The sequence below is a fragment of the Chlorocebus sabaeus genome, chromosome 3 (genome assembly GCF_047675955.1).
Source record: "Chlorocebus sabaeus isolate Y175 chromosome 3, mChlSab1.0.hap1, whole genome shotgun sequence".
In the NCBI taxonomy this organism is placed as follows: domain Eukaryota; kingdom Metazoa; phylum Chordata; class Mammalia; order Primates; family Cercopithecidae; genus Chlorocebus; species Chlorocebus sabaeus.
This window is the reverse complement of record NC_132906.1, coordinates 67,557,651-67,577,387: the sequence shown is the minus strand read 5'-3', so window position 1 is coordinate 67,577,387 and position 19,737 is coordinate 67,557,651. Positions and strand designations below refer to the sequence as shown.

Here is a 19,737-nt window from a genome sequence, read left to right as displayed (position 1 = left end):
CTCTTACTAGAATAAAAAAATCTATCAATTAAATAGCCCCATTGACAGAATTATTATTTTGATTAACACATAAATATGGACCTGAGAAAGCTCTAGAAATAATTGCATTGTACATTTTTAAGGATAAGAATACAGATTTCATAATTTGCATGTCCTAAAGTGTTTATGTCAATAAATATTTGTTGAATTAAAACTATCTTCAATAAATATCTGGAGTTATTCTTAACTGCCTTCCATCCTTACCTACACATCAAATCAAAAATCAAATCCTGTTTTTAAATATGTCTCCATGCTTTCCCCTCAGTCCCCAGTAGCTCCGCCAGGCTGTCGAGTGCTGCGATAGCTCATAAATGAATACATATGCCTCTCCTGCCACAATCGTTCTTTCCAGTCAAAATCCAGAGGGTTCTTTTCAAAATATAAACATGATTGTCACTTCCAGACTTAAATTATTCATTTGATTCTGCTTGCCCTTTACATTACTCTGAACATGTTGGCAGGGATTATAAAGATCAGCATGACCTGGATCTTGCCTCCCTCTCCATTTTCATTTAATTTCCCTGTTTCTCTCAATCTCTACATTCTAGTCAACCTGGACTTTTTTCCAATTGACTGTATGTATGAAAAAGCATCTCAAAATTCGAATTTGTTTTGGCCTGAAAAATAATCTATGTTATCTTTAGCTTATACTAAATAATTCCTCAGATCTCTGTGAAAATCACTTTTTCCCAAAAATGTTAACACAATGAAGTGACTACTGTAACTTAAAGCAGGTATGGGCCGGAATCCAATGTGGAAAGAGATCACAGTTTCCCCCAAATCCTCTGGTAATGGCATCATTCCTTCCCGAGAAACTAAAAGTCCTCAAACCATAATGTGCTTTTTTTTTTTTTTTTTAATCATATACCTAACATTAAATTGCCGAATACTTTTCTCCTCTAATCTCTTTCCTCAATAAATAGGAGACTCATTCAAAGGCTATTTATCTGCCTGGTATAAGATTTTGAATAATGTATGTTTTCTCAAGAACATTACATATTGATTTCTAATCTGTACTTCATTTTATACAATTTTAATGTCTTTCTTGTTAACCTTTCAACAAGTTTTCCCTTTTAACAACACAAATATTTTACTCCCCCATCTCCTTCTCCCTGACAAAAACACACAGACCAAAACATAAAAGTATCTCTGAAAGAATGAAATTAAGGAAGCTTATATATGGGCATGTCACATATGGAAAACTGACTTCGAAAATTGACCTTCGATTTACTCTTGCATTAAGTAAGAAGGAATGTGATGTAGTTTTACCAGATATTTGCAAAATGGTGACAGGCAAATATGCATACAAACAGAGTCTAGGGCAAAGCCAGGAGATACCAACAGGCCATAACCCAATCTCTCCCCTGAGAAATACAGAGGATCATTTTGATGGACTCGATGGGATTATAATCCAATTAGGCAATGCTATTGAAAATGTGCTTCCTATCGCTTCTTGGCCTTTTGGCTAAGATCAAGTGAAAATGTGCTTCCTTTATGGGAATAGAAGAATTTGAAATTTTGCCTCGAGAAAAATGAATATTTACGTGTATACTGATTTATTTCACATTTTTATTATGTTAAATTCTTTTCAAAAAGGATCCATCTTTTGCCTTTATATGTAAGCGTCTTTATAGTAGTCACTCTTACTCTCATCTGTGAAACAGGCACTACCTTCCATCTTTCTACTGTATACATCTTACATTATTTTATTTTTATTATCCTTGGCTATCTTTTCCTTCATAGTCAAATTTCTCAAGAGTGTTGGTGACATTGTCTGTCTTCATTCCTCATTCACCACTCTTTTTCCAATCTAGTTGGGACTGGTGGCAACCCTTCACTGTAGAAACAAAATCACTCCCATTAATACTGCCAAGATCTTCACAAGGTATTCAAACCCAACGTCTCACTTTTTTGTGTTTATTATCTCCAGTTAAGTACTCCTCTAATCTATCTCTCTAAGTCATCTATTCTCATGGTGACATCCTGGACTCTATTATCTTTATTCTCTAAAACTTTATTTCTGAAGTCATTAATTCACACATCTAAACTTCTGATCACAAAGTTTGATATTTACTACTTGCTCACACAAATACACCTGGCATAATGGTTCCTGAAACACATTAGAATGTTTAATGTCTTGACTTCCTTTATTGGAGCCATAGTTTACAATTTCCTATTTTCATTTTCTGTTTTAGTTGTTTAGACATCTAGATAATGTCTTTCTAAAGGTACCATAATCCAAATGGTGCCACCTGTCTGGAACAAGAATTTCCCCAACTTTTTAAAGATATTCCTCTTTCCCTTCTCAGAGAGTCTCCTAACAATGCTACAAATGTTTTTGCCCCTACTTGTCTGTTATTCTCTTGCCTTGCTGTTCTTCATCCAAACCGTTAGATAACACTAATAGCCCTTCACATTTCCCACCATGCACATAAACGGCAACTAAGGATGAATTACAGATCTATATCAATAAATTTAGGATAAGCAGACATAACTGGCTCCTTCATACTGCCTACTGAGATTGTAAGAGTTATTCTAATCTTTTTGTTTTTTCAGTTCCACAAGGATTCTTTCAATCTTTTTTTTGTGGACTTAAATCTGAATCCAAGTTCCTCTCTATAACTCTCATAGAGCAATATTGCCTCCTACTATGCAGGGAAAATTGAACATATATACTCCATTTATGTATGAGAATTCCCTCATTCTGCCAACACTAAATATATAAATATTTATATGTGTGATTCTTCCTAAAGGTTCAAACTTCATATATCACCTAGCTGAACTCTTCATTTGATAAAAGAGAAAACTGGAAAATAGAAGGGGGAGCTATCTAAGAATGATCTTCAGCTACTTAGTGGCTAAACTAAGATCTTGTTGAATAAAGTCAGTTTCATCATTTTTATTCCCTATCTTTTGCATAAGCAAATTATAATGTTATGTCAAATATATATATTTATATGTGTACACACACTCATATTGACAACAGATTTGTATCTCCAATTTATCACTGTGTAGATCTAGACTGATGTATCTAACAGTTATTCAATTTCTCTTCATAGAATTCTCACAGTCACTGGGTGCTGTGGTTTATGCCTATAATCCTAGCACTTTGAGAGGCCAAGGTGGACAGATCACTGGAGGTCATGTGTTCGAGACCAGCCTGGCCAACATGGTGAAAACCCATCTCTACTAAAAATACGAAAATTAGCCAGGTGTGGTGGCACATGCCTGTAGTCTCAGGAAACTTAGAATCAAGGCAGAAGGCAAAGGGGAAGCAAGGCACGTCTTCCATGACGGCAGGAGTGTCATACACTTTTAAACCATCAGATCGCATGAGAACTCACTCACTATCATGAGAACAGACAGGGGGATATCTGCCCCCATGATTCAGTCACCTCTCATCAGCTCCCTTCCCTGACCTGTGGGGATTACAATTTGAGATGAGACTTGAGTGGGGGACATACAGCTAAACTATATCAAATATCTTTGTCTTTTTACATTCAAACTATTTCTTACAGAGCTTCTAGAAGAATCTGTTTGGAATACACATCCAACAACGTTATTCTCTTAATTTCCTTGGTTGTCTACCCATTACTTCTAGATAAGTCCAGGTACTGTAACAGTAAATTTTGCCTCATAACCTTGTTCCTACTTACCTTTCCATCCTCATCACTTATATCCCTTAAAATTTATGATTCAACAACAGGACTTTTGAAAAATAATTCCTGCAGATACTTTCTTGCTTCTTATATTAATGATTTTGTGTTATTCCCCTTCCTTCTTGATTTTCCTATGCTTGTCTCCCTTTGAATAGCCATCAGTTCTCCCAAGAAGCTTTACCTTTACTTAGACGTATTTTCTGTGGTGCTGCATTTGTTAGAAATGTTTCATTTATATTTTTGTTTTCATATCTCTATTATTGCATTTGCTTATCATACTGCAAGTTTTTTTTCATTGAGTACTATATCCATTTTTGTATTCTCTGAACCTACCCCAGTGTGTAGCATCTAAACGAACTTTCAGGAGTTTGTCAGTGATTCTTAAATGATCCTTGGATTCAGTAAGAATCTAACCCAACCAAAGATCCTATTAAAAATCCGTATTAATAAAATCTAACTCCAGAGATGATAATTAGTCATACCAGTGTAGACCATTTTAACTAAGCAAACCAGGTTATTTTGACATAGATGCTCCATTGACCAAACACAATAAACAAGGGCTTAGATGACCTTTCAGTTTTCCTTTATATCCAATAGCACATTCTGATAAGTAACTTGATGTGATTTTAAAAAATTCACATGGTGATAGTTATATTCAATCATGTTATGAATACTTGTATATTTATATAATCATTACACAAATATAATAATGTTCAGGTCATATACATTTGCATGAGTTTGAGGGGGTTAAAGGTTTAGAATGAAAATTCAGTGATAGAATAAACATTTTTATGTTTTTGCTTGTTTTTTGTTTTGATAGTGCTTTTGTTCTAGATAATTACTCTATGCCAAAAGTAGGACTACATTTTTCTCATTTGCGTGTCTATATTTGGCCTCCAGACAGTAATAAAGATGTAAAAATCTTGTGAAAATGTGTCTTGGTTCATAAGCTTTAACCTTCACTAAGAGAAGAAAAATTAGGAAACACTTTATAGAATAAAGGAACACATGAATAAAATTGTATGCAGCAGAAATCTTAACTAAAAGTATCTTCAAAGGCAATTTAACAGTTTCCCAAGAACCACACTATTTTAACAAGCATTGTCAGGAAATTTAACCTCATTTTCAACCTAAACTTATCACATGGAAACTCATTTTTGAAAATTTATTTGCTTTTATAACCAGAGAAGATGAAAACCTGCTGTTCACCATTGCTATATAATAAACTCTCATATCAGAAAACAGCTTTACATATTGTTTATTAGTTTTATAATCTCCAAAATAAACATTTTTAAATAATTCTCTGATCATATTCATTTGGATATTTTCCTGGCACAAAATAATTTATTTTGGCTCATTATTCTGCGCATGTGGATGCTTTTTATTTTACAGTTTCTTTCTCTTAAGAAAGGAAAGGATTGTGACTTTTGGGGGACTAATAAATTTTTGGTAATTATTTGCAAGGCTGATTTAATGCTATTGGCATTCTCTGAGATCAATTTGTCGAAACAGCTGCAGTAATAAAGATTGCCTCTAATTCTAGCTTCATAAGATTTTCATAGCAGTAGCTGACCTCCAAAAAGAGGTAAGTAAACAGCAGAGTGGAAAACAAAGGAAATACTTCAGACTGCTATTATCTCATTTCAGCGTAGCAGACATGCTGCCGGATGGACAAGTCAAGGCTTTGTCACAGATTAGAAGTAAAGCACCCAGAACGCCAAAGCGAAGGTAACAGCAGAAGGGCGAAGTTCTTTTTGTCCATTGCATTTTTGCCAGAGAAATAACTTTTTAGAGAATGTATATTTCTCATTTCAGAGACAGAAGCTATGGTCATAGTTCAATAAGTAGCAGAAAAAACAGGATTTCCAACTAATCTCATGTTACTTTGTGAAAGAAGAGTATATATGAAACCAATTTTTTTTAACAGCTGATTGCAATTACATTTCTGAAATATGTTAAATAAAATGCTTGTTGTGCCAAGCATTTAATTTGACAAAGATCCACCAAAGCATATTATGAATACACACGCACACACACACACACACACATAATGTGCTGTTCAAATACTGTAAATAATTTAAACAAGGCCAAATTCAGGATGTTTAAAGAAACAAGTTATTATATTAAGATATTAACATATAAATAAAACAATATCAAATTCTACCATTCAAATGCCTAAAGTTAATTCAGTTATTTGAACAATTAATTCCCTTTTGGAAATATTAAATGTTTCTTGATAATTCACTTTGGACAACTCAGTCTCTTTCTTTCTCCCTCTCTTCCTCTCTCTCTCTCTCGCTATATATGTGTGCTTATATGTGTGTGTTCTTGTATGTAAGTGTGTGTGCTTGTATGTAAGTGTGTGTTCTTTTCTGGAGTTACAAACCTTTTAAACAAAAGAATAGTTTAAAATTCTAAGATCTAATCAATTTCTGTTGGATGCCAGAAAAAAACTTCTGGGCAGTCAGAGTGTGAAAGTCCCAATGTAGGTTATGGTGTCTGCATACTGAGATATTCTAGAGAAGCATAGACAACGAACCGTCCTAGATGGTTTAGACGTGTGCTGCCTAGAGGCAGGGTGCTGCAGAGATGATTTCCTAAGCTGCTGTCAGGCTCCATTAATCTGTCCTCCTGGGAGTGCAGGATTTTAGAAATGGTAGTCTCAATAATAGAAAGCTGAAATAAAGGAGCAAAAAAATCAATATATGCCATTTTCAAGTGTACGTTATTCTTGCTTTCAGTTATGTTTATTTCACAATTTATTTTCATATCCTTATGCTTATACTACTAAACATTTCACACCACTTTATTATTTTCATTTGGCTTGAAAGTTACTATTCAGAGTTAATATTTTGAAGATTTTCTTGTGCCAAAAATTGATGATTGCTGTATTTAAAAACTAACCATAATCCTCCTGAGGAGGTGACTTTCCATCCAGTCAATGCATCATAACTTCTAGGAGGTCTTTTCAAATTATACACATGCATCCTTCTCCTTGCCCCCTTCCTTACTAAATGAGGACCAGTAATATCATCTCTTATGTGCAACTGAAGAGTAATGGGAGATACTACTGATGGAATATTATTGGGGCTGTTTATAGGGTGCAGGCAGACCGAGCATTAAGAACCCCAATTTGGGTAATGATGGAGAAGACACTCTTTGCAGTGAGATACTTCGCTTAGAATACAGGGCATCAACCAGCTACACTAACATGGCAAAGTCCACGTTCTGGTCCTGTGGCAGGCATGAATGGAGCACTTCAGGAAACGTAGCACTCACCATCCTTGTGACACTCCTTCCGCGGAGAAGCAAGTGTTGTGCGGCTGGTAAGTTGAGTGGAAAAGACTTTGTGAAGAAGTGTTAGCTCCACAGAAACATCTCACCGATTTTTGCTGAAATTACAGGAATAATTTCCATTCCTAAAACACTATTTTAGTTTTTGGATAAATTTACTTGCATAAATATTTAATATTGCTTCTAAGACATAGGATTACCTATGAAACTCATTTTTAAGAAACAGATTTTACCCAGTAACTCATAATTTCCCATTGCTATATAGCAACAATCAAGCCTTTATGGAGAAAGTAGATCCTGGATATATAGTTTCTATGTGGAATAGCTGTGCAACAGCTTTAAGTGAGCCCAGAGAAAGATTCCCAAACTCTTGATGTGATGATCATTAAGAAAGTATCCACAATGTATATAAACTTTAAAACATTATATTGCATGTAATAAATGCATATAATTTTGTGTTAATATTTAAAAATTTGAAAATAAAAAGAATGTAAAGTGGTCCTGTCATGAAGGATGGAGGGACCCTCATACTAATAGTATCTTACAATTTTCTATAATGTTGTCAGGGCAGAATAAGTGCTCTCATTTTTGTAATAGTCAATGAAGAAGGGCATTTAGATCTTGTCCAATCAAAATAACTTTTAATTACAATTATATTTTCAACTAGAAAATATAAAGTTTTGGATTCTAATGCAGAAAAATTATACTCCAAGTTTATGCAAGCACACAAGCTAAAAGTGATTAAAGTTGTTCCTTTTCATGTAGATTTTTCCTTCAGTCCTACTTAAATCGAAGTTTGCCAGCTTCATTAGTAACAAAGAATATATAAAATTTAAATACCAATAAATGTATAACTTTCAAAAGAAAACTGCTTCATAAGTATTTTTTACACTGTGTGTATGCAGACTTTTCAGTACCGTAAATGTCAAGATCCTGTATTGACGGCAGATTTTTTTTTTCTTAGCCCTTTTCCCCAAGCTTTGCTACAGCATTTTCCTACTCAGACTCTTAATTGTCTAGTTCCAGCCAACAAATTCCACCCTGCTCATTTTCTGTCACCAAGAGAAAGCAAATTATTTTTATTTTTATAACGTCAATTTAAAATAATTGATTAATTTAACCCACAGGGTAAATTTACACTAGTAACTATTATGATACTAAATCAGCTAAGTTTTACTATAAATAATAAAATAATACTATGTACCTAATATGGTGGTCTTTTATTTACTGTATTACACTGACAGGTAAAAACAAACTTTTAAGCAAAGTACAAAAGCAAAGTACAAAAAATATTTTCACCCATTTAGAGGTGTAGAGGTTAAATGATTTGCCTAAATTCACAGAGGGAGACAGTAGAGGGAGAATTAAATACCTATATCTGCAGATATAATCATTATCTCCTAATTGTGGTTATCATTTTGGTAGAGCTTTTGCTTATATAGTTGCATGATTTTTCTTAAATAGTATTTTGAGACTTATAAAGTGTGAACTGCATTGAATAAAACTGAATTCATCATTTGCTTTGGCATGCTGTGTTGCTTTAACATCTTTAGACACCATTTCAGCAACCCTTGAGGCAGAATTTAATGAACTGTATTTCCTGCCTGAAGTGCCTGCAATATTTAGGGTTCCGCAAGTGAATCTAGAGGATTCTCCACCTGACCATGATTTATCTCTTTGGGAGCTCCTGGTTGGTCAGGGTTATATTTAAGTACATTTGAAAAACATGCCATTTTCTGACATAATGTCAAGAAACCACACAGAGCTTTCAGAATGAAACTCAAATTTCCTATCCTAGTACAAAAAGACCTTCACTTCTGATCCCCAGTCCAATTTTTTAGCCTCACAACACAACTCTGCCATTTATATTCTATCCTAACTAGGTAGGTGTCTACTTGCTATTTCTAAACATAAAAATTTTCATTTTCATATTTCTCTGTTGTCTCCAGTGTGAAATCTTTTAGAACTGTTTGTATCCTCCTTATTTACCTTCAAAACCGTTGTTCTATACTATGTTTCCTGACCTACTTGTGAGAATTCATGTACTTTCTTCTTGGTGTCCATTATACATTATATAGAGCAGTGGAGTCAGCATTTTTACATTGCAATTTATTTATCTGCTTGCCTGTTTTTTCATATATATTTCTCCCTCACTTGGCCGTGGGCTTCTTTGAGCTCAAGAAGTTCAGATCTTTGAAGTCATTAAGGTTTAATTGAACTATGTAAAATTTCAGAATTTCTTCATTCTCTCTGGCATACCAAATTATCTTAATATCAACATACAAAAAAGTTTTACCTAGTCTTTGCAAATGCCACTTGCAAACATCTTCATCTTCAGGTTGAACTTTTAAGTGGTACTCAACTATATTTGTAATGTTTTTATTAAATAGTCATAATTTAATGACTAAAAGATAGGCAATTACTTTGAGATTGTCACATACTGCCTGTCTCAGGTTTTTAACTGTAAAATACGGAGAGCAATTATTAATAATCATATTTTTTCATATGTTTTCCTGAAAGGTTAAATGATATATTAAATCATTTGGCATAATATCTGCTATATCTTAAGCATGACAAAATATCAGGAAATGCTAGATTGTAGCTTTTGTGTGGACAGAGATTTTTCAGTCATATCCCCCACTGCCCTGTCATAGTCCCTGGCACAATGTTGTGGCTCCCCAAATTTACTCTGTGAACAAATAAATTAACCTTAAAAATACTAATTTTTACTAATGCTGTTAATAAACAGTTTACATTTTAATGAATATGAGTTACTCATTTAGAGAGGGAGAAAAGAGGTAAAGTGAATTTCAATGTTAGAAAAATATTTCAAATAGAAGAAGATATAAATGGGACAAAGAATACTGGGGAAAGGTCAGATGTTTGAAGGGGCTGAAACTTTGAGTTTCTGAGAAAAACTATGTGAGCACAAGATCTCCGAGGTAGGTCTGAGAGTTTTTTATGCCATTGTGAAACATCAATTTTAATTGTAGATTGCCTCAAATGCAAAACAAAAAAGTGTATTCTATACTTCTGAAAGTGTAGAATAATACAGATCTGTTTTTTAGTACACAAATAATTTTGGATTTATTGTGAAAAATGACCTACATGCAGATAAACTGTGTCTAAAATGATTAGTTATAAAGCATGGGTACTAGAGCCTATGAGATTATGGGTAAGTGGCTTAATCTGTCTGAAAGATGGTGTGCATAAAAGTAAAATGGATACCTAATAACATTACTTACAAGAGTAAAAATTAAATTTTGGATCATTGTAATAATTATCATCACATTATCATCATAGTTATCAGTTATAAATAGTAATGTTAGCTACTCAATTAATAGAGGGAAATGGAGATAGAGCAGTAAGACTATACTATAGGGCTATTTAGAAGCTATGATTTGTAGAACTTGATCATAATGGACGTGAGAGTCTGAAAGAGGGAACTCTAAGAATGAGGTCTGTAGATATATTTACCAAGGTAAAGGAGAAAAGCCAATCTGCATAATAAGTAATGATCAGAGATTCAGAGATCTTTGAAATGTCTGTGTGAGACTGATGAAAATATCAAACAAGCAATTGCACATATCAATCTGGAGATTGGGAAGAGATTTGGTAATGTAGATTAGAAATTCATCACAGATAGATGCAAAATTAAATAATGAAAGCTCATTGACAAACAAACAAAAAGAAAAGAAAGGGAATACTGTCAGAAAACTAGGGAAAATGTAGACAGGCATATATTGAAGATACTGTGAGTTTGGCTCTAAATCATTGTATCAAAGTAAACATTGCAATAAAGTGAATCACGGGGAGGTTTTGGTTTCCCAGTGCACATAAAAATTATGTTGACACTATACCATAGTCTATTACTTAGGTAATAGCATTATGTCTAAAAAATACATACCTTAAGCTTAAAATGCTTTGTTGCTAAAAAAATGCTATTAACCACCTGAGTCTTCAAAGTAATTTTTTTTTCTGATAGAGTATCTTGCCTTCCATTGATGGATGCTGACTGATTAGGCTGGTGGTTGCTGAAATATGGAGTAGCTTTTCAATTTCTTAAAATAAGATAATAATAAACTTTGTCCCATAGATTAACTCTTTCTTTCTTGAAAGATTTTTTTGTAGCATACTGTTTGATAGCATTTTACCCACAGTAGAATTTCTTTAAAAATTAATCAACCCTTCCAAACCCTGCTGCTGCTGCTTTATTAATTAAGTTTATATAATATTCCAAATATTTTGTTGTCATTTCAACAACATTCACAGCATCTTCATTGAAAGCAGATTCTGTTGCAAGAAACTGTTTTATTTGTTCATCCTTAAAAAGCAACTCATCTTTTCAAGTTTTAACATGAGATTGAAGGAACTCAGTGACAGCATCAAGCTCCACTTCTAATTCCAGTTATCTTGCTATTTCTATCACATCCACAGTTACTTCATCCACTGAAGTCTAAAATCCCTCAAAATCATCCATGAAGTTGGAATCAACCTCTTCCTACCTCCTGTTAATATTGATATTTGGATCTCCTTCTGTTAATAATTGCAAATGTTCTTAATGGCATCAAGACTGGTGAAACTTATACAGAAGGCTTTCCATTTACTTTGCTCAGATTCATCAGGTAAATCACTCTTTATGGCAACCAGAGCCTTACAAAATGTATTTCTTAAAAAAGTTGAAATGACTTCTTGATCCATCGGCTGAAGAACAGATATTGTGTTAGCAGGAATGAAAACAACATTAATCCCTTGTATATCTCCATCAGAGCTCTTGGGTGACCAGGTGCATTTTCAATGAGCAGTAAGATCTTTAAAGAAATCTTTTTTGTTTTTTACTTTTTCTGAGGTCTCAATGGTGGGCTTAAAATATTCAACAAACCATGCCTTAAAACAGATGTGGTGTCACACAGGCTTTGTTGTTAAATTTACACAGCACAGACAGAATGGATTTAGCATAATTCTTAAGGGCCTAAGATTATCTGAATGGTAAGTAAATATTGGCTTCAACTTAAAATCGCCAGTTGCATTATCCCCTAACAAGAGAGGAAATCTGTCTTCTGAAGTTTGAAATTCAGGCATTGACTTTTCCTCCTTAGATAAAAAAGTCCTAGATGACATCTTCCAATCTAATGTTGTTTCAATTACGTTGAAAATATTTTGCTTAGGTTAGCTTCCATCAGAAATTATATTAGCTAGACCTTCTGGATAACTTGCTGCACTTTCTGCACCAGCACTTGCTTCTTAACCTTGTATTTTTATGTTATGGATACAGCTCCTTTCCTTATATCTCATGAATGAATGAACTGCTAGCTTTAAACTTTTCTCACCTCTCTCAGCCTTCAAGAATTGAAGACTGTTAGGGCCTTGCTCTGCATTAGTCTTTGGCTTAAAAGAATGTTGGAGCTGGTTTGGTATATCCAGACCATTAAAATTTCTCCATATCAGTAATTAGGTTGTCTCACTTTTATTTCTCATTCATGTGTTCCCTGGAGTAGCATTTTAATTTCCTTCTAGAACTTTTCATTTGTATTCACAACTTGGCTAAATGTTTCATGCAAGAGTCCTAGCTTTTGGCCTTTCCCCGCTTTCAATGTACCTTTCTAAGCTTAATCATTTCCAGCTTTTTATGTCAATTTAGAGACATGTGACTCTTTCTTTAACCTGAACATGTACGGGTCATCGTAGGGTTATTAATTGGCCTAATTTCATTATTGTCATGTCTCAGGGAATAGTGAAGCAAAAAGAAAAGGAGACAGATGAGAGGATGGCTGTTGGTGGAACAGTCGGAAGATATACATTTATCAATTAAGTTCATTGTCTTATACAATTGCAATCGTAATATTAATTATCATAGATTACAGAGATGTGAAGAGATTAAGAGATGTAAAAATAATTTTAAAAGTTTGAAATATTATGAGAATTACCAAAATGTGACCCAGAGACACAAAGTGAGCATGTGATGTTTTAAAAAATAGTGCAAACAGACTTGCTGGATGCAGAGTTGCTGCAAATCTTCAATTTGTAAAAAGTTACACTATCTATGAAGTGCAGTAAAGTTAATCTCAATGAAATGAGGTGTACCTGATTTGTAAAGTGTAAAGGCCAAAAGGTAGAGAGTATTGTTTCAGAAGCCATGGGAGAAAAAGGATTGACTTATACAATCCAAAATCACAGAGAAAAGAAGAGTTTGTGGTTTCAATATATTTTTCTTGATCAATGTATCTAGCACTTTCATTGGAGTAGGAGCTGTGGAAGCTCAGTGACACTGGATAAAGAAAGGAATAGAGGTAATAAAGTAGAAATAATAAGTGTTCTTGAGAGAGATCACTTCATATGGCTTCTATTTTCTTTTAAAAGTAGAATGTAAGGTCATCTGCTAATTCTCCATGATACAAGGGTGAAAAAAAAATACACTAACCAAGATAATTTAGAAAATGGAAAGTGTTCCTAGGAGAAGAAAATGTTTGCAGCTGGTAGTGGATATTTAATGTGCTTTCTCCATAAATAGACTGCAAAAAGCTCTTGGGTTAATAATTCTGAAAATATAGCCAATTCATCAACACGTCATTATAAATAGATATAAAGTGGATTTATGAGTACTATCCTGTTTATGTACTACCTTTACTTTGAGCCACCCAGATAGCGAATATTGTTTTCTAATTTTCACAGCATATCTAAAATCTAGTAGATAGCCATTGTCATTTTTCACAAGATTACCTGTGAATCAGAAGAAAAGAATTTATAGTTTCTATTCAAGAGCTCTTTACATTAACTTTTCTTAATCTAATTTGAAAATATTTGTTATTCACTAACAATGATTTAAAAAACCTTTCCTAGTGTAGTAGGATAAAAGATTCATGATGGCACAATTCAAAAATACAAAAAACAAACAAACAAACAAAAAAACAGTCCCTCTTCAAGTTCTAGCATGGATTTAAATTAACAAGTTTAGGGGAACATAACATTGTGAATTAATGTCATTTTAGATTCTTTTGAACATAAGTTTGCAAATCTATGTTCAAATGATCCAGTTTTTCTTAGACACTTACTACTTTTCAGTTTTCTTCTCCTTCTATGCTTACCAACATGACACACCTCGTGCATATTTGAGAAATGTATAATGGCCTTGTGGAAATGGTTGAGTCTCATGTTGGATAGCTCTGTGCAGATTCTCATGCTATCTTCAAGGTCTGCTGTAGGTGAATGGTCTGAACTGTACCTCAACTTAGAAGTATGGCAGGTTCAGTTGAGCCGCTGAGTCTATTGTGTTGGCTGAGTCTATAGATCTCAATGTCATGATATTTTACAAAGAATAGTTAGACATGTGATCTTTCTACATATTTTACTACCATTGACTCAAGGAATTTAATTCCAGACTTTAATTTCCATTGACTAGTATCATATATATCATATAATATGTATCCATATTTTATATGATTTGAGTTTCTAAACTTACAAAATAATTTCTGTGAGACACACACATTATATGATTTAAGGGTCTGTTTTCCACAATAACTGCATGACTGTGCAATATATCATTGGAGATAACAAGATTTATAAGACGTTATCTAGCTGTTGAAAACATAGAGTGGAAATAACAATACTAGGCATTATGTTTACATATCTCATTTAAAATTATTAGAAAGAAATGGCTGGGCGTGGTGACTCACACCTGTAATCCCAGGACTTTGGGAGGCCGAGGCGGGTGGATCACGAGGTCAGGAGATCGAGACTAACACGGTGAAATCCCCTAGTCTCTACTAAAAATAAAAAAAATTATCTGGGCATAGTGGTGGATGCCTATATTTCCAGCTACTCGGGAGGCTGAGGCAGGAGAATGGTGTGAACCTGGGAGGTGGAGCTTGCACTCCAGCCTGGGGGACAGAGCAAGACTCCATCTCAAAAAAAAAAAAAAAAAAATTATTACAAAGAACTAAGAATAGATCTCAGATCATTAAAGACTGACAGAATGTTTTATTTTCAGATACAATTTTTAGCAGTGAATGACTTCAAAGTTTTCCTTTTAGAATTAGAGAGACAATTATTAAAGTTTTGTTAAGTTCAGCATCACTGTCAGCTTCTGCTAATTGCTTTTTGACTCCTGCTTTCTTGCTTCCTTTCTGAATTATTGTTTCTCCTAACTAAATCATTTAAATTGTCTGAGAATGAAGTAAACAAGGATGTGATTTTAGCAGAAACTTCGCTAAGCATGAATAGAACTGTTAAATTATTGCTATTGAAAAATTGTGTTCACCAGTTTTTAAGTAGCATTGCTTAATTAATTTCATGGATGTTCTTTATTAAACTACGCTTTGAAATATAAAAGCATAATGCTTAAAATTATCATAAAATTAGAATATTGTATTATAGTCATATTTTTGGAATTGCTACATATGTAAAACATATGCAAAATTCTTATATAGAAGTATACACAGAAACAAACTATATTAAGTATATCAAATATAAAATATTACAAGATAGAAAATTGATCAAATGAAATCAAGACATCTGTAAGGGTAAATCTGTGAATATAGCACTTACATGTTCTATAAAAATAGAAAAGGGCAACAAAAGAGTAAAATAAATTTAACGTAGAACATCAGAAACTATATGGGTGGTTACATATCTCTCAGTTGATCTGGCTTTATTTGGTGATATATTTTTGAAAATCAGAAGGAGTGGATTGATGAACTGTCTTGCTGATCTTAGATAATTTTAAATATTCTTTTATTGTAAGAAGTATCTCTGCAACTCAGTTTAAAGCAAGGAAAAAACCCAAACATGATCTTCTTTCAGATGACATTCTTCTGTCTTTTCAGTGTGGATAACCTTTATTCTTCTGTGTTCAACATTTTTTGGTTTTAATTGAAATTGTATATATATGCACATATATAAAATATGTTATAGTTTGACAATGTATTTTTTCGTTTCAGTTTTAAACTGTACAAAATATTATCCTGTGATGAATAATTTTCTATGATTTTGTCCTTTATCATTCAATTTTATGTTTTTGAATTCATCTATGTTGCTATCAGTATCATTAGTTTATTTCACAGTTGTTGTAGGCATTTATTCTATGAATGAGCCATAATATATTTATCCATTTTTTTGTTAATGAACATTTGAGTTGTTTCTAGATGATCACTTTTCTGAATGCTATTACTCTAAGTATTTTGATACATTTCTTCTGGTGTGCATGTGAAAGAATTTTTAGGAATTTATGTAAACGAACGAAATTGTTGAGTAATAGAGTATGTGAATCTTGTCTTTTATCAGATATTGCCAAATTATTCCCTGTCTGAACCAACTCACAACTGGGTGTACTAATTTACAATACAACTAGCTGTGCGCCTTCACTTGGCTTTTGTATTCATTTTAATTTTTGATCACAATGTGTAAAACATGTTTTATTTTGGTTTGGTTTTGTGTATCCCTATTTATTTATTTATAATGTTGCACTTTTTTGCATGCATTTAGTCATGGTTCTGTTGCATTTCCTTAAAACATGTGTATGGATTTTTACCTACTTTTAAAATAGGGTATTCTTCACCATTTCTATTGACTATGTGAGTTGTTTGTATATTGTGAGAAGATCTGACAGCTGCTATCAAAATTTTATTCTTATTTTTTATCTTGGGACATTCCAGGTTACACTTCTCAGCCTCATTTATGATTAAGTATATTACACTGCTGAGTCCTAGCCACTGGAATATGAGTGGAAATTATGTGTGTCACATCCAGGACAGATACATAACAACCTTTCAATATAGTCTCACTCAATGCTTTCCCTTTCTGAAGATTGGGATGGGGACCAAAACACAAACTTGGAAAAGAAAGTTAATGATTCTTCCCCAAATGATTATGTAAAACAAACTCTTTTCCTACCTTCTCTCACCTGTCCCTGACACATACATACTCCCCAACACACACACATATACTGCCACCACTGACCAAGCCACTCTGTTTGCACTGTAAGATAAGAAACACAACTTTCAATGTAGTATGCATCTGAATGTTAAATCTTATTGGTTGTCACTGCTTAGGCCTCATTCTCCTTATTAATATGTGGTAGAAAATAATCATTTGTTCATTATATTCACGTTGTATACGCACTCCAGGCATTTTCTTTGGTTTAAAAAATACTTAATTTTAATATATTTGAATTTTCCATGCTTCTTCTTTAAGGCAGAGCTTAGTTTTATCTTTGTTAAAACATTGTTCTTAGCCAGGTGTACTGGCTTCTTCCCAGTTACTTGGGAGGTAACTGCCTCAGCAGAAGGATTGATTAATCTCAGAAATTAGAGGCTGCAGTGAGCTGTGATCATACCATTGCAATCCAGCTGGGGCAACAGATCAAGACCCAGTCTCAAAAACAAACAAAACCATAAAATAAATTGTTTTTGCTGATGAAATAAATGTATATTCTTATATTTCCTTCCAAAGCATAAATGCATGTTTTCTATTGGAGCCTTTTATATATTAAATAACCCTGAGAAACATTTTTTTCATATAAATAATAAATTGTCAGGACACAATTTTCAGGTGATCTGGTCCTCATTGAAATTATAATACATCAGCAATATATCACTTTATACTACCCTGTAATATATCAAGGTTTTAATATACATGTAGGTCAGTTTCTAGGTCTTGCTTCTGCATTGATATCACACTGTCTTAAAATTTGTCATATATATATATATATATATATATATATATATATATTTTTTTTTTTTTTTTTGGTGGAGTCTCACTCTGTTGCCCAGGCTGGAGTGCAGTGGCGTAATCTTGGCTTACTGCAACATCCACCTCCCAGGATCGAGTGATTCTCCTGTCTCAGCCTCCCAAGTAGCTGGGACTACAGGCTCCCACCACACCTAGCAAATTTTTGTGTTTTTAGTAGAGATGGGGTTTCACCATGTTGGCCAGACTGGTCTAGAACTCCTGACCTCAGGTGATCCACCCACCTTGACCTCCTAAAGTGCTGGAATTACAGGAGTCAGTCACCACACCTGACCTTTCAGTTTCTTATCCAGTAGGATGATCTATTTCTTGTACAGTTTTTCTTCAGGTGTACATTGCTTATTTTAGTCCTATTTCAATATAAAATTTAAAATTCAATTCTACAAAAATAGCTTTCAAATGTAATTTATAATTTCATTAAATTTGATTATAATTTTGAGTAGAATAAACATATATTAATCTGACTTTTAATATTTTGCATTTATCCATTTATTTAGGTACTTCATAATGCATTTCACTAAGAATGTATATTTTTCCATAGACATTTCACACGTTTCCTCTTAGGCATGTTTCTAATTATATTGTTTGAAGTTGTAGAATTGAATCACTTTTAAACACTTTTTATTGAAGTTCAATATACATAAAGGAAAGTGTATTTGTTACAATTCTAAATTCAAAGGGCGAAAGCCACATTTAATTAGCAAGACAGAACATTCTGGAATTTAGTGCACTAGATGTTATGTAACTCTAAACTTTTACTAGATCAATAAGTACACTGTTTAGTTCACTAGACATGCCTACAACTGGATAAGTAGCATTGTAAACATGCTACAGAAATGTTTGTTCTTATCTCTTCTCAGACTGCTAACAGAATCTTTAGCGATTGGCAGTGGTTTTCAGACAAATTGTGTACTTTTCTAGTATATGACATTGGTAGAAGTTGTTTATGCATTCCCTTGGGTCAACACTAGAAATGGAATTGTTGTATTACAAGATATGAACAAATTCAGCTTCAATAGATCGTAACATACAGATTTCTAAAGTGACTGTACTTTTTCTAAAAAGTTAAATCGGATAAAAGAAATAAGAGTAGAAAGGTAGAATAAAATAATCTTTTTCACAAATAACATAATAGAATCTATGTAGGGCTTGTAGAAAATCAAAAATTATATGATTAGAAAACATCACAATGAGTAGGAACATTTAGGAATTACACAGTATGCAAGATAAAATAAATTTTATTTTTATCAATGTCAAAGCCAAATGCATTAAATTGCATTTCTTAAAAGATATTGTGAAAATATTGTAAAAAATATTAAAAGTAATCTTAAAAATATTACTCTATATCTGTCAAAATATTACTTGACCCTTTTACTTCCAGGAATATGAACAATGAAATATTCTTAAAAATCCTCTTGCTGTAATTCTTTGTCCATTTGTATTGCTATAAAGTAACACCTGAGCCTGGGTAATTTATAAGGAATAGAGGTTTATTTGGCACACTGTTCTGTAGGTTGTACAAGAAGCATGGTGCCAATGTGTGCTTTTGATAAGGGCCTCAAACTGATTCCAATTATGGCAGAAGGCAGAGGGGAGCTGGTGTGTAAAGATCACATGGTGAGAGAGGAAACAAGAGGAGGAGGGGAGTTAGGTAACAGGATGCAGTGGCATGATCTCGGCTCACTGCAACCTCTGCCTCCCGGGCTCCAGCAATTCTCCTGCCCCAGCATCCTGAGTAGCTGTGATTATAGGTGCCTGCCAGCATGCCTGGCTAAATTTTTTTTTTTTTTGTATTTTTTAGTAGAGACAGTGTTTCACCATGTGGGCCAGGCTGGTCTCGAACTCCTGACCTCAAGTGAGCTATCAATTTCGACCAAAGTGCTGGGATTACAGGTGTGAACCACTGTGCCCAGCCAGTAGGCTCTTTTTAACAACCAGCCCTCATAAGAACTAACAGAGTGAGAACTTACTCCAACTCTGTCCCAGAGAGCAGGGTTCTATT

General features: G+C 33.5%; 1 pseudogene; it reads left to right on the top strand.

The window, feature by feature from the left end:
* Positions 1-1,484: 1,484 nt before the first annotated feature.
* On the top strand, positions 1,485-1,645 carry LOC119627582 (U2 spliceosomal RNA; annotated as a pseudogene).
* Positions 1,646-19,737: the final 18,092 nt, after the last annotated feature.